The sequence below is a fragment of the Anarrhichthys ocellatus genome, unplaced genomic scaffold (assembly GCF_004355925.1).
Source record: "Anarrhichthys ocellatus isolate YVR2014 unplaced genomic scaffold, GSC_Weel_1.0 scaffold29, whole genome shotgun sequence".
NCBI lineage: Eukaryota > Metazoa > Chordata > Actinopteri > Perciformes > Anarhichadidae > Anarrhichthys > Anarrhichthys ocellatus.
In genome coordinates, this window is record NW_022280059.1 from 5,467,214 (window position 1) to 5,481,665 (window position 14,452).

The window sequence follows — 14,452 nt, forward strand, 5'->3', positions numbered from 1 at the left end:
CACGGCCACCATACCAAAGACATGCAAAAACATACTCAGGGTATATCATTTTAAAAATGTATAGATAAAGGGATTAAAAGTTGACTTTGGCAGGGTAACCATTTGTACTAACCTCACATATCATTTCAAGGATAATGAACATAGATATGTCCCACTTTCAGTGCTACATTCTTTCATGTACTATGGTGTTTAAATTTGCATTTTGTTGCAATACACAGCAGAAAGATGGACACGGGATGATTTTCCCCAAGCATAGTGCAGCAGCCTTTTTGCATTAATCGCCATAAGGGTGCACTTTACCAACCCACTCTGGTAAATTAAACCCTCAGAATAATATCTCCATCATTGCTGTATTTCTGTGCTCTGACACAAGCATCTATCTGGCTTTGGAACGCAGCGCAGCAGAGCCTGCCAACTCGGCAAGACCTGAAACCATGGGGCAATAAAAAGTGACATCAGCAATGGGAAAGTTAATAGTGTGTTTCAGATGCGCTTTCTGGAGGACGGGGGTAGCAAAGGTTTCATTCACTGTAAGTGACAGTGGCTGGCAATCTCCCTCTGCCTCCCATATGCCCTTATGAATTCCAACCTGCTCTGTGTAATAACTTATAAATAGGTAAGGCTTCCAGAGGGGCTCATGTGACAGACTATAATGTCTGGGCATCCTCCACATTTACAGTCAGTGTACAGATCATAGTAACAGCTTGTTTTGCTTATTCATCTATTCAACGCGATGTTTGATTGCAGCTGGCAGTTCCCGCGTATTGTGTATTGTAGGAAGTGTCACACTTGTGGTTGTGTAAGCCGTTTTTTTTTTTTTACTTCACATGAGCCTATTTCTAACTTTGAGAAGCTCATTTCGGCACAGCTGTCAGAGAACGCCCCGAGCTGAATAAACAGAATATAGAAACACACAGACAGACTGAAGACAACATGACTGCAGGCGTCTGTTTCAAATTGGGCCACAGACATATTTCCCTCCGAAAGTTTCTTCCACAGTATATCTGCTTTTTGCTCGTTTATAATGTGACACACCGCTTATTGTCTTTGTAGTGAATGATACCGTTTCATTTATCTTTAAAGGTAAAGTTAACGTCATCAGAGCAGTACTGATGCTATTCTTGCAATAAAACGCTGGGCCTGTATTCATCAAACTTGCTCAGCCTAGAAGCAAATGAAATTCAACAAATTAAAAGTAAAGAATGAGACACATTTATCAAGTGACTTACTCCTACTTACAGCAAAGTGTAGGAGAAGCAGTTTTCAAGGGATCACATAATTAATCACAGGCATGCTTGGAGCAGGAATGGCCAGACAACAGTTTACCTCTCATTTGCCCCATGGTTTGTACTTAAAGGTTACCTTGAGACACCAACTTTTTTAACCAAAAGGCTGTGTCACAAACTGCTACAAAAGTGTAGAGGATCTAATGAAAGGAGACTTTCATGCCAAAAAGAACGACTTTCAATCAGTCATTTCAGCAGTTTGCTAAAACAACATCTGTCGAGTGTAGGGAGGAGGTCAGGTTGGAGGGTTGGTTCAACAAAACACCTTTAACACCATGACAATGAAGATAAACTGACCTTAATAAAGTAGTCATTTTAACCCAAACATCTTTCCTTAAACCTAACCAAGTCACTTTGGTGTTTAAACCTAACCACACCTTTACCTTAATGTCACATCATAAACACATTTTGTTTTCAACAGTGATTTGTAAAGGCTTTGTAAACTACAGACAAATGATGTCGTCTTGCCAATAGGGGCGTCAGATCACAAAACATCAAAGATATTATCTATTTTTTCATTGAATTTTGATGAGTTGTTGAATTAAATATAGTATAGTGTTGCATTATGGGGATTGCAGGAGCTTTGAAAGCTTGACTCAAATAGGAATAAGTCTATAGTTCAGCCTACTTTGAATTTGACCTTTGTGTTATTAATATAATAAATACGTATCTTGTAAGTTTTGTAAGAACAATACTAAACCACTGGACTACCCCTTTATCCTATACATGTTGTATTGTTGTCAAAAGACATTGGATAGATATTTTGTATCCCTAGCCTTGAGGTTAGGAGTGAAAGTGAAGGATTTTTACTTTTATCTTTCCAAATTTTAACTGTCAGCCAAATACAGGAAGTGATAGTGTGTGTATGTCAGGAGATGGACTTGTTTAAAAAGCTCTGAAAGTGGTACAGCTCCTTCCATCCCCTTGCCACATTCAAACCACTGGCCCGACAACTCATAGTGGTAGACTTTCATGCTCCGACAAACAAGGATCAAATGTGTGATATTAGACATGAGAACTATACTGGGATAAACAGCTGCAGCTGCAGAGATCGACACAGAGCAGGAAATAAAGAAATAAAAACTCAGGTAGATAATGAGAACACAGTGGGTTTGTACCGTCTCTGTGCTGACAGACAGGAGCAGTGGTCCTGAACATATACGTGTTCAACAAGCCTCTGAGACGGCGAGCCCTCTTCTTCGGGACTGTCAGCCTTCAGCAGAGCACATCATCTCTCCATGAGGATTTCATCACATTAGCCTAAGCCGGGGCGCACAGATAGGAGCAGCAGCAATAGTGTATCATCCACAGGCAGCCACACAATCACCAATTAGAGCTATCACGCACCCTGTAATTAGCGAGAATGACTGATTTGAGCTTGTGTAAAATGTATTCATATCATCCAGATTACAAATAAGCACATTCATCTAATTAGCTCGCATAGCTCACGAGCTTTATGAAAGTTAATACATTACGACACCCCAAAATCCAGAGATTACAATGCTCCAAGGTTCTCGTTAATTAGAGTATTCACACATTGACAGGCAGGGATCACAGCCCCCCTTTCCCTTAGCCAATTAAATGTCAGGGTCAAAGTGGGCAACAAAAAACTTTGTTTCTTCAATGTTTTTCCTGAGATTCTTCTCCAAACATCTTCTTATGGGAATGTGCTCAAGCTAATTTTCTTCCTACAACATTCGCGCCATTTTGCCAAAATACCATTTCCCTCTGCCAATCCTTCCTGTCTGTGTTGCACGAAATGGTATTACAAGCCAAGTCAAATTGTCAATTACAGAGCCCGTCACCCACACTGCTCCGCCGTAGTGATTGTTAACAGAACGCTTACAAGGAGGGGCATTTTACAGATTCCTCCCTCTGTATTTATCTTGCCACTGTGGCAGGCAAACAGAGAGAATACTGAGTTGAATATTCATTGTATCGCAGAGGACTTTCACACTTCTTGAATTAACTTTGCACTCACATGCTCCACGAAGCAGCATTAACATAAAGTGGCTCATTACAGTATTGGATGGCTACCGGGCCGGTTGTGTTATAAATTTGTTGTCAGGATCTGGGTATGAATCAAAAAGAGCAGAATACAGCCTCCTTGATGTTGCCCTTGTTGAGTCTTGTCCCTTCATTAGTGGGTTACGCCCATAGGTACTAAAACAGAGACACGCATTACATTTATATTTAGTTTGTTTAATCTGTAAAAAAAACAGTGTACATACAACTTTCTGTGTTTTTATAGGACTTTATGTGCCAGACTTTTTCTTTGTCCTGGTATCTCACCACTGCCCACACACTATGTATGACTAGTCTATGACTTGCATTTATCTGACCTTCCCTGAGCCGGACAGTCTTGGAATGAGATATTCAGCAAAACTCAACAAATTAACATGTGGATTAACGGTCGGTGAATCAAATAATGTCCTCATATTACAAACTAAAATGTTAGGAGAGTAGAGACAGACATATTCTGAGAATATATAGGTGACGTGTTCATGAATTGTAACATATACTCCATAGAATAGATAATAAGTTTAATATCTACAGACAAAGCAAGTCTCAACTAATGAGTTGTGAAATGTTACAAATAAACTATTTGTAGGCAGACTACTAAATCCTCCTCGACCGCCTAGAGTCCTACCTCAGTATCAATGGAACTGCCCTCTCCTGGTTCAAATCATACCTCTCAGACTGCCACCAGTTCATTAGTATCAACAAATCCAACTCCAACACAGCCCTAGTCTCTCAAGGTGTGCCCCAGGGCTATGTGCTCGGTCCCCTCCTCTTCATCCATATCATATGCCACCATTGCCTCCATTTCAATAGTTATGCCGACAACACCCCGCTCTACATCTCCACCCTACGGTTCTCCCTCAGGTAAACACTGTCGGGACTGTTGCTGTCGTTTGCACTGTTCGAGCTGTCAGCACCGTTAGCTGCTGGTCTTTGGCTCAGCTGTCGCCATATTGGGAACTGTGTGGAGTCATAGTATTTGTTTATTTTTGTTATTTAATATCAAAGTCATAGACAGTCAGTTTAACTTCAATTTAAGCAATTCTACGGTTTTCAACAGATATAAACATCTGGTTTAAATCAACATTAAAAGCATAACAGAACTTCAATGTTATTTTTCAAATTAAAGTATCTGAAATCAACATTCATGCCAATTGATGGTCAGCTCTATATAGTTTCAATCAATCACGTATACTAAAAAGACAAAAAAAAAATCCAACAAGATTTAGACCAGTGTTCCTGCACACTCGCATACACAGTGCACACGGACAAACACAGACACACAAACTAGCAGACAGACTCGGAGGGTATTCCTGTCTCCTGCACCCTGATGTAGATGGATGCCCCTGGCTGCTGATCCTGAATCTACATTGGGTCGCTCCAATAAGCAGCGTGGTCCAACGAAGCCCACAAAGTGGAGGGAGCAGAGAAGCTCAGGAGAACTAGTCTCCCAGCCCTGTGGGGAAACAACCTTGACACAGTCATCTGTCTTAGTTACACTGGAGTTAGACCTACTGACACACACACAGAAGAGCTGGGCCAGCCCCTGCAATATCTGCTATGTTGTTATGATACCGCATTAATGGAGGTAATAGAGTGCATCTAAAAATATTGAAAATATCGCAGCGAGAAAAAGAAGATAATAATGGATGACAAAAGTCTTAGGGTGTTGGGGCTGCTCGGTCAGCTGCTGGCAAGGGTGCAGCAAGGTTAGATATAACCTTACTTTAACATCAGTGACTTCTGACCCCGTCAGGTGAAGGTAAGATGGGGAGGTTGAGGGTGGAGGAGGTCACGATGGAGACACACACAGAGATGAGACGTCTGGGGAGGAGGGAGGAGAAAAGGCGGGACAAGGGCGTCACCGCAGTGAGCTCTCACTCAGTCACCCCGGGGCTGGCTGTGTTTACGGAGCTGTCAGTCACGTGGGGAGGTCTCTCCCAGGGGACACGGGCCACCAGGGCGATGAGAAAATAATAGCTCCTTCTGTCAGAGCTTCGAGGGACGGGCTCTGATGGACACCACTGGGAATTAGAGCCAGCCTCCCGGACACATCCCCGTCCTACTCTTAAATACTGGCAGGATAGACACTCACACAGGCCGAGATAAAAACATACCAGTATCGCCAATAACATCAATATCCATGCTAAGAACGCTCAATATTTGTAATGTCCTTGTGTGTCTTGGCCACATCATTGAGATCCCCTAGGAAACGTTTTAGGAGGTTTTTGTCCTTAGCAGTATAAGCTATTTCCAGAAGGTCTTGTCAGAATTTCCTTTTTTTCTTGTGGTAATGTAGCTGTGACCAAGGACTTTTTTTGGAATGCTGAATAACAAAATACTCATGAGTCCTCTCAGTAATTGTTCGTTTGTCTCCCGGGTGTGATTTTAGTGCAGAATAGCTTGTCAGGGCAAAGTCAGCCAACTATCAAATCAGAAACGTCCAAGCACCCTTGAATGCATCAACAAAGAGGGTTTTCAAAGGGCTTTGCAATTCGACTTCACAATAAGGGATGCCGTTCGGGCAAAAAATGCGAGTGATTACCTATCTCAAAAGATCTCTGCAAGTTAATTTTCCTATTCCAAGGAAATGAAGAGCGATCAATGGCTGCCTGGCAGTAAGGAGATCAATGCAAAAAAAACATGATGTTTTAGAAGATAATGTGTGAAGTATACACAGTTTGCAATGAATAGGACAAAACAACTGGTCTGCTTCTAAAACAAACAGTGTCAGACTTGACGTGAGGCAAGATAGCAGACTTACCCTCAACTCCACCTAAGGATTGCAGTGTAAAAAGTCACACTGTAGAACAGAGCTTCAGTATGTCCCTCGGTGATGAGCAGGATTGGATACCACTGCTCTATCCATAAAAATCACACTTTAAATCAGGCTGAACCTCCATTAAAAAGGTTGAAAGATAGCCTAGTGGAGCTCATCATTAGTACAAACACTCAGAAATCATGGGGTAGCATCTGTTTTCTGCACATCCTCCCACATCAATGCTAGGAGCAGTAGGCCTCCGGGAAGGGGGGCGGCAGGGGGCTATTCCCCCGTCCCTTACCATGAATAACAATCTCTATCTCCACGTAATTAAAGGGGACAAATGATGTCCACGGGGCCACGCCAGCCCATCATTAAGCAAAGCAACTATTGCACAGAAAATGTGCACACACATGAGGAGAAATAGGCTCTTCACACACCAGTCCGGGACACATAATGGCCATTGATTCTGAAAGGACATGGAGAGAGCACATTTCACTAAATCTATTACACATAATACATTTTTATCTACCTGGCTCAGTGCTAACGCTGCACATTTCATGCTTTGTTCCCAGCTGCTTCAAAGGGGGCATCTAGCGCCTTTGCCTTCGGGAGCCTAGACAAGATGATGTGCTCCTTTACTGATGACCTGGCCTCTGTTGTGGGTATCCACTGCTCCCACAGACTGCCTCATACATTACAGGACAGACTACAAAGGCTCGCATAGGCACACAAAAGTAGACGTGTGTGCATTCTCAATGAGGGATGATTCACATTCATGTATGCAAGAGGATTTTTACAAACATCATACAAATTAATGTGCACACATACAAAGAAAAAAAATTTGACTTTGTTACAAAATTAGAGCAGCGCAGACATCTGAGACACAGACAGACAACACACACCAGCCAGACTGTGTACTCTTCCTCATCCCATCTGGAATTGGGTATTGACATCAAACACCGAGTCTCTGCTGTGCATGCACAAACTTTGCCACTATGTTTAAAGATACTGCATGAGACAAACAAGAGCATGCAAATAGCAGCCTGCAAAAGTGACCTTGCCGCGCGCTTTTGTGCACTTGATGGATCACTTATCCAGTCTCGTCATTGTGTTGCACCATAAAAGGCACATTATTCATGAGAGAAAGCATGGTGCAGGTAACATGGAGCACACGTCAAGACTGGAGATTGAGGGACTCTCAAGCCAAGCAAAAATAACTAGAGTAGTTAGCTAGGTATCAGCGAGATCAGAAGAACTTGAAAGTGGGAAGGTAAAGCTGGAGGAGAAGGCAGAGAGAAAAAGAATAACGGCGAGGACACTTCTTTGCTGAGAAAAATGTGCCTCCTAAGTACTGTAGCTCTTTGCTGCCTCATTCCCACATTTCAAACTGCCTCCAAGTACAGGACAGTCCAAAATCAAAAGAGACTTCAAAAAAACTGGGGAGTGAAAAACAGCCCAAGTACAGCTCAGTGCCTCCTACTGGGATCCAATATGTTTTTATGACTTTAAAATCTGTTAAATAATGCAGCACCTTACATCAAGAAGGAAAACAAAATAATAGGCCGCAGACATCCCACCGAACGCTGGGTAGTGGGGCTGCCTACCTACTGATGTATAGGGGAAGCCCAGAGTTAAATATAGAGCTCCAAGTTAAGGGAAGAGAATAAAATCTTGATGTTGCACCTTTTGTGATGATTTGATCTATCGTGCTATTTTAAGGTGTAATGTAATCGGAAGTTTTAAGGGAAACAAACATATTTAAACTTGTATTTTTCATACTCAAGTTCAACAGAATTCTGAATTTCTCCTCCATCCTTTTTGCCATTTTTCAGAAGATGATAAAACCGTCTAAGCTTCAGGCTTTTGGGTGGCTTTGACTGACATTTGAAGCCTCTGTTGCTAGGAGACGCCATAGCTCTGTATAGTCTATGAACATTCCCACAAGTGTCTTTATTTTTTTTTTATTCCATTTTCTAACAGCACGTAGCTGGCAGGCTAGGCTAACTAGCTAGATAGCTTAGCGTTCCAACATTGATTCCCACATATTTTGTGTATACATTATTTCCCGACCTGCTGAGTTGGCAGCTCCAGTATACCTGGTGTGACCCATGTTATAGAAAGGAGGGGTTATCTGGCCAACATTAGTCATTTCTTTTTTCATTGGTCCAGTGATGGTTAATGACCAGACTGTCAAAACCTCACAGCAAACACTAGTCCTTTGACCTCAGCACTATGTTACTCTGTGATATGAATCAGGACACAGAGGAACAATTAAGCAGCGTAAAAATGATTAAAGCGAATGTAGGGGGCCCTATTACAGCAGAGGACTTATATTCCATCCTTTCGTTGGTAACAATGTTTAACTTCAGTTGCAGATAAACCTTTGACATAAACTAAAACTAAAAATCGATCATGTGCTGTCCAGCATCTTGGGGTCGACGGTGAACAACAGGAGGCTTTTTGCATCCGCAGAATGGTTAGTGAGCATTTACATTTTCCTGTAAGATCTTCGGCGTAGGTAAGCCTTGTTCATGCTGAGGCAGCTCACAGGCCAGGAGCTTATCGCCCAATGCAGGGGCATGAAACAGCTTACAGCAGGTGTACAACACAAGCCCCTGGATAGGACAGCAGCCTGCCACAAAGGCTTACTCCAAATACATTTCCGTTAATGCTAAGTGGCAGGCAGCTAAGAATTGGCTCCCATCTTAAATGTATTTTATATATTTTTTACAGTGAAGCGCGGGACTGAGCATCTTAGTGCCTACTGCTTCTGATCAAAATCATACTTTATATGGTTTGTATTACTGCGAATTGTGGAGCAGTAAATGCGCGGTTATCCTGTGACAAATCATAGAGTCGAAGGCACATTTTCTATCGCTTCCATTTCACACTTTATGGAGCTCTACATTTGTATGACATTCCATATTTGGCGGACAGAGGAAATTCCTCTTCCGTGACAGTGTGTTCATACGGTAAATACAAACCAATCAGTCCAAGCAAACTGCTATATCCGACAGTTGAAAATCTATGACAGCCCTCATCAATACAACAGCTATATCAGTGTGCCCATAGTTTGAGATCTATTTCTGCCATGACCAAGTGTGCATAAGTGCTTGAAAAAGAGCATAAGCTATTTGCAAGCTATGCGTGCTTCCAATCACACACACACACACAGAGTATATTATGATTATTTCTTTTGGAGAGCAATCTTCCAGGTACTTAACAGCATTAATCTCCATGTGGTGCTGCAGATTGTCTGTTTGATTTACACAACACCGAATCTCCTTGAGAGGCAACCGAAGATACTTTTAATCCACGTCTTTGATCAGCATCTCCTCTATCCCATTCCCCATCCTCCTCTACTCTACAGCACTCATCCTCTTCTCCTTGCCCTGTTGTTGTTGTTGATGATGATGATGAAGTCTGCTATTCTTAACTCACAGCATAATATTCTGCTGAAGTCCTTGGTGCATTTGAGTCAGTGATTTCCATTTGTCATGCTGTTAAGTGGAAACCCAATGATGTAAAAGAAAAACATAATTGAATTATTTTTAGGAGGAATAATTGTTGAATGAAATAAAAATGATCCTTGGGCCTTCCATTGCCTCACGACATACAGTAAGTATTCAAATGTAATTAGAAATTGTAATCTGCTTCCAGTGTGTACCCACCTGCAGATGAATGACAAACTCCTTCCAGCAAACATACCTGAACTCCCTCTAGACATGACTAATTGACTTGCCACCATGGGTGACTGACATGCCATCCAGACGGCACCATAATGACCACGTCATGAGGGAATGATGAGACCTGCCGACAGCTAGCAGCGCTCGACCTTTTGCATGCGAGGTCGGGTGTCAGAGGGAACAGGATCTCCCTGATGTTGGACCCGCAGCCTCAGGGCTCGGCGGGGATGAGCCACAGACGACGGGCAACTGGAGCTTTTCAATCATGCAACCTTGCAGGACAGTGATTTCATTCGGAATAGCGTTGGAATGAAAAATAAAAACAATAATACAGAAATCAATCGTCGGCAACCTCAGGGCATTCGAACATCTTCAGGGCGGAAGGAAGATGGAGAGTGATGGCTACTTCCTTTATCATTTTCGCTAACAAAAGGTTATTATTATTTTTTTCTTCTCCGTTTCTATAGCAGCACTACTAGAAATAGAGGGTGGGGTCGAAGAACTTGTTAGATACCTTTCAATCATCGCTGCCAGTGAATATGAATAAGGGAGAATGAGTATTTTTCACAAACTGGAATTGTGATTGCAAACAATCACAATTCCGCAAAGCAGTTCTTGGGGATTTACGAAAGAAAAGTCTGTGTGCCTTTCAAAGAATCTTTAGTCACACTATAGTTAGTGTTGTTGGTTTTGCTCACTGGGTATTAATGTCTTATTCATTTTCTGCCTCCTGTCTTATTTCCAAATATCACTAATCCTGTTCGATGAAATCTATTAATGTTCTGCTTTGGCTGCCACACACACACAATTCCAAGTCTGCCCATAAGCCCCAAACTTGCCATGAAGGCATATCTGGTCCGCCTCTCTGGATTAGAGAGATTTACTTAGGCAACCAGAGACGTGTGACCAGCAGTTCACAGTGGGAAAAGTCACCCATTCCACAAACAAAGGCAGGAATAAGCCGCACATAAAGTGATTTTCAAGTCTGCTATTATTCTCCTTGAATATGGCCCTAATTTCTCATTCATCTGTATCTGATCCCAGTTTTTAGACTTAATTAGTGCCATTTTGATCCAGTTGATTCATATTCGGATGTGGTCATGACAAAGAAAATGAAAGGTAATGACGTGTAGACCAGATGTGCGGTGAAAAGAAGAAAGATAACACTGCACTGAAGCAAATTATAATTATTCAAAAGCATTTTTCTTTGAAATGTAACAAATGTAAAGCAAACACAAAATAATTTGCATTAGGAATATCTAACAATATTATTGTCAATAATAATCTATAGTTTGACATAAAAAAGGACTGACGCTCCAAAAATAATTCCAAACAATGGTTGCTTGAAGCAAAGCAAAGTTGGCCAGTAATGTGGGCTGTGATATAAAATGAAAGCAAAGCATTAATTGGAAAGTCCACCGATCCAATCCCCCCCCATCATCTCCTCCATCACTGCAACTGAAGGAGCAAACGGATAAAAAAAAGAAAAGAAAAGGCTCTTCAGCTCTCTGAGAAAATGAATCAATCTGGAAAGAACCACTGTGGCAAACTCAAGCCAAGACAGGTAAGACTCACGCAATATCACTACATGACAGTCCGGGACATGAGCAGGAAGGGAAAACATGAACTCCTGCCCACAGAAATCCTCACAGCCGTTTTGTAAATCTCAGAAGCGCGCAGCAAGTCGGATTAATGATCGTAGCAAGCACAGCGAGGATGCTCCTCACAGTGGGTGACAGGGACCAATACACAGCACCCTATACACCCGACGTATCTTTGACCACAAATGGAAAAGTCTTATTCACTTTGGTTAGCAAAGGGGAAAGTTATGGATAATACAAAAACACGTAAACATCCAGAATTGTTCTCTATTGTGTGCAATGTATTTGTTAGAAGTTCATAACGCCAGCAGTCCTTAAAAAATGGGAAACTGGTTCTACCATTATTCTGCCACATTAACTTAAATAATGCATATAGTCACACAATAACTAATATTCTATAAAATGTTATTGCTGACTGTAAATTGAAGAGACACGCCGGCCTCTTGCTGGCTTTTCACTAAAAGGACTCCCTTCTATGTTCATTCAAACTGTATTGATTCATTGACCCTCACTGTCCAGTGCAACCCCTGCTGAGACGCTGCTTTCAGTGCCCCCCCCCCCCGCACAAACCGTGGATCCCTCTTTGCCCTCAGGCTGATAGATGAATGGCCTGGAAGCATTGGCCAATTTTTTTGTTGTTGCAGTTACTACGAAGTACATGGATGCGCCTTATTCTTGTCCCCTTCTCTCTGATGTGGCCGGTTAGGAAACTTTCAGCACCGCGGAGACGGGGACAGCTCCGCCAGAGCCGCACGAGCCTCCTGTCATTCAGCATGTCAACAGGCTGCTTTGACAGGTAACAGGCACACCTGTCGAATCACAACACAACACCGGCTGCGGAAGGAGTGACTGTATATTATATGATATGAACTCAATCAGACATACGCTTTGCTGTGTAAGTTATATATGTCTTGTCTTGTGCACTATCAAGACGTAAGTCTGTCTACGTAAAGGCACCGTGCTGTACGCATCGCCTAATGCGAGCTGGCGTGTGTGAGCGGCGTCTATAATCAGATCAACTGCAGCCCTGCCTGTACGAAACAGACAGACACAGCTGCAAAAAGAGCAACGCGCACCATTCTTTCACCAAACTGCAGCGCATGTCGCAGCACTCTTTACAGACACACCAAGTGGAATCCAACTTACCCTCTCCAAAATGATGCGAAGGCTGCTGCGCGTGTGTGTGTGTGTGTCCCTCAAAAGCAGATGTGATCCATAACGGCGAGTCCGTGAAACTTTTACTCGCTGCGGACGTTGCAGAGAACGACAACCGTGGAAATGCACAGCCGGCAACTGTAGCGATCGAGCGACTTTGACTGGGCGCTTGTTATCCTTTTTGACTAGAAACAGAACACACTGGAAACTCGAACCAAAGCAGCGTCATTTGATGGAGCTTATCCTTCAGGGTGAAAAAAAGAGAATATCCTGAGCCGTTATGTATGGAGCAGTTAGTGCAGCGGTGGAGAGCCGGCGCATACAAATCTGTCCATGCTTTCTCCTGCAGAGAGCAGCGGCATCAGCCTCCCCGGGTCCTAAAGCTGCGCTAAACTAATGACACCGGTCTCCCACACTGTGCCTGTCAGACCTCTTACAATGGCTTTACAAACGACAATGTGTCCCAATCACTGAAATGAAAATATAATAACTAACTTTTTTTTTTTTTAATTAAGTGATGGTTCCAGTTATTTCTAGAGAATCCCTTCCACCAAACACTGGGAACATGCAATCAAAAGTACGGTTTTAGTTGCTTTGCTCGCATCTTTTGCATGTGAATGTATTTGAAGCTATCATGTTTGCCCACTCGAATAATCACGCGGGTTATCAACCTTCTTAAGAACAAATGTGTGGATACAGTTCGGTTTAGTGGCCTGGCAGCCAGCACAGCATCACCTTGACGTTTTGTCACTCTGACATCACGCAGTAGCAGATCAACTGATGAGTCACTTGGAAGTAAAAATCGGCTTGCTCGTCCTTCCTGCCAGATGAGTGCAATCACTTCTCTTCTAACGCAACATTTTAATGGCCTCTGCGCTTTGATGACTGATGTCAACGTTTCCCCAATCTCGGTGCTTGTATTCTTCGGTATTAGAAGTTGGTAACGTCGGCTGCTCGCAGGTTCATGTGCGCAACTTGACAATCCGCACACGCTCCAATTGGTGTCTCCTTATACATTTTAAGTGGCTGTGAAAGCACATTGGCACATGGCGAAATTTGCTTACTGAATTGAATTCTGAATTCTTTGTTTGTCCTGTCTGGAAGTATAGCAGAGTGGCATATTCATACATTCGTATCAGTTTGCATATACAGTATGTATGAAATGGATGCAGTTACCCAAAAGTTGAATGTCAATTTGGATAACAGCTAAAGGCTGGTGATCCATTAAGTTCAGAACAAAGTGTGTGTCAGTCTTTGGCTTAAAGCGTTTTGATCATTTAGAAAATGAGACCACTTTGGAAATACAATGTAGACAGCACATTAATGTTCTTCAAATCATTTTTCATGATTTAAGAGGAAGTGTATTTTTATCCCAAAGGAAAATCTCGCTAGGACAAAATAATCTATTTGCCTTCAAAATTGAATTTCTATATTGATGCATTTATGTATTCCATCTCTCTCTTGAATCAGTCCATCAATTCATGCATTATGCTTCCCATTTTAGTTCTCTCCCTATTTGGCTATTCAATGCCAAGCCACTTTGCACTCCAGTATATTTCTTTTTTTTCCACCCCAATCTGTATTTCTTTAAGGGTAAATACGGATGTAACCTCTCCCCTGTCAATCATTGCTGATGCTGGCTTTTTGAAATGGATTGAGCAGACATTCAGGTGCTCCACTTCTCTCCCTGCATCTTAACAGGCCTGTCTGGTGTGGCCAGAGAGGGAGAGAGGTCATGTCCAAAGGGAATGGAGGGCGCCAATCGGCTCTAATTCATCCCCACAAACTCATAATCCCACACATGGACCTTTAGTGAGCCCCATGGTCTCCAAGCTGCATATCGTGTCTGTTAGGAAGGAGTGCCAACTGCGTTGGTGTCGCATGTCTAAATTAATTTAAATGCATCAAAGAAAAATAATTAATTAGTTTCAAAGTCCT

General features: G+C 42.4%; 1 protein-coding gene across 2 annotated transcripts in view; it reads right to left on the reverse strand.

The window, feature by feature from the left end:
• robo1 (roundabout, axon guidance receptor, homolog 1 (Drosophila)) overlaps nt 1-12,867 on the reverse strand; it is a 229,307-nt gene extending 216,440 nt beyond the window's left edge. The window contains exon 1 of one of the 2 annotated variants that reach the window (XM_031863467.1): nt 12,506-12,867. The gene's annotated coding sequence lies outside the window, so the exon portion shown is untranslated. The remainder of the gene's footprint in view (nt 1-12,505) is intronic. The other variant, XM_031863469.1, reaches the window with a different exon arrangement.
• Nucleotides 12,868-14,452: the final 1,585 nt, after the last annotated feature.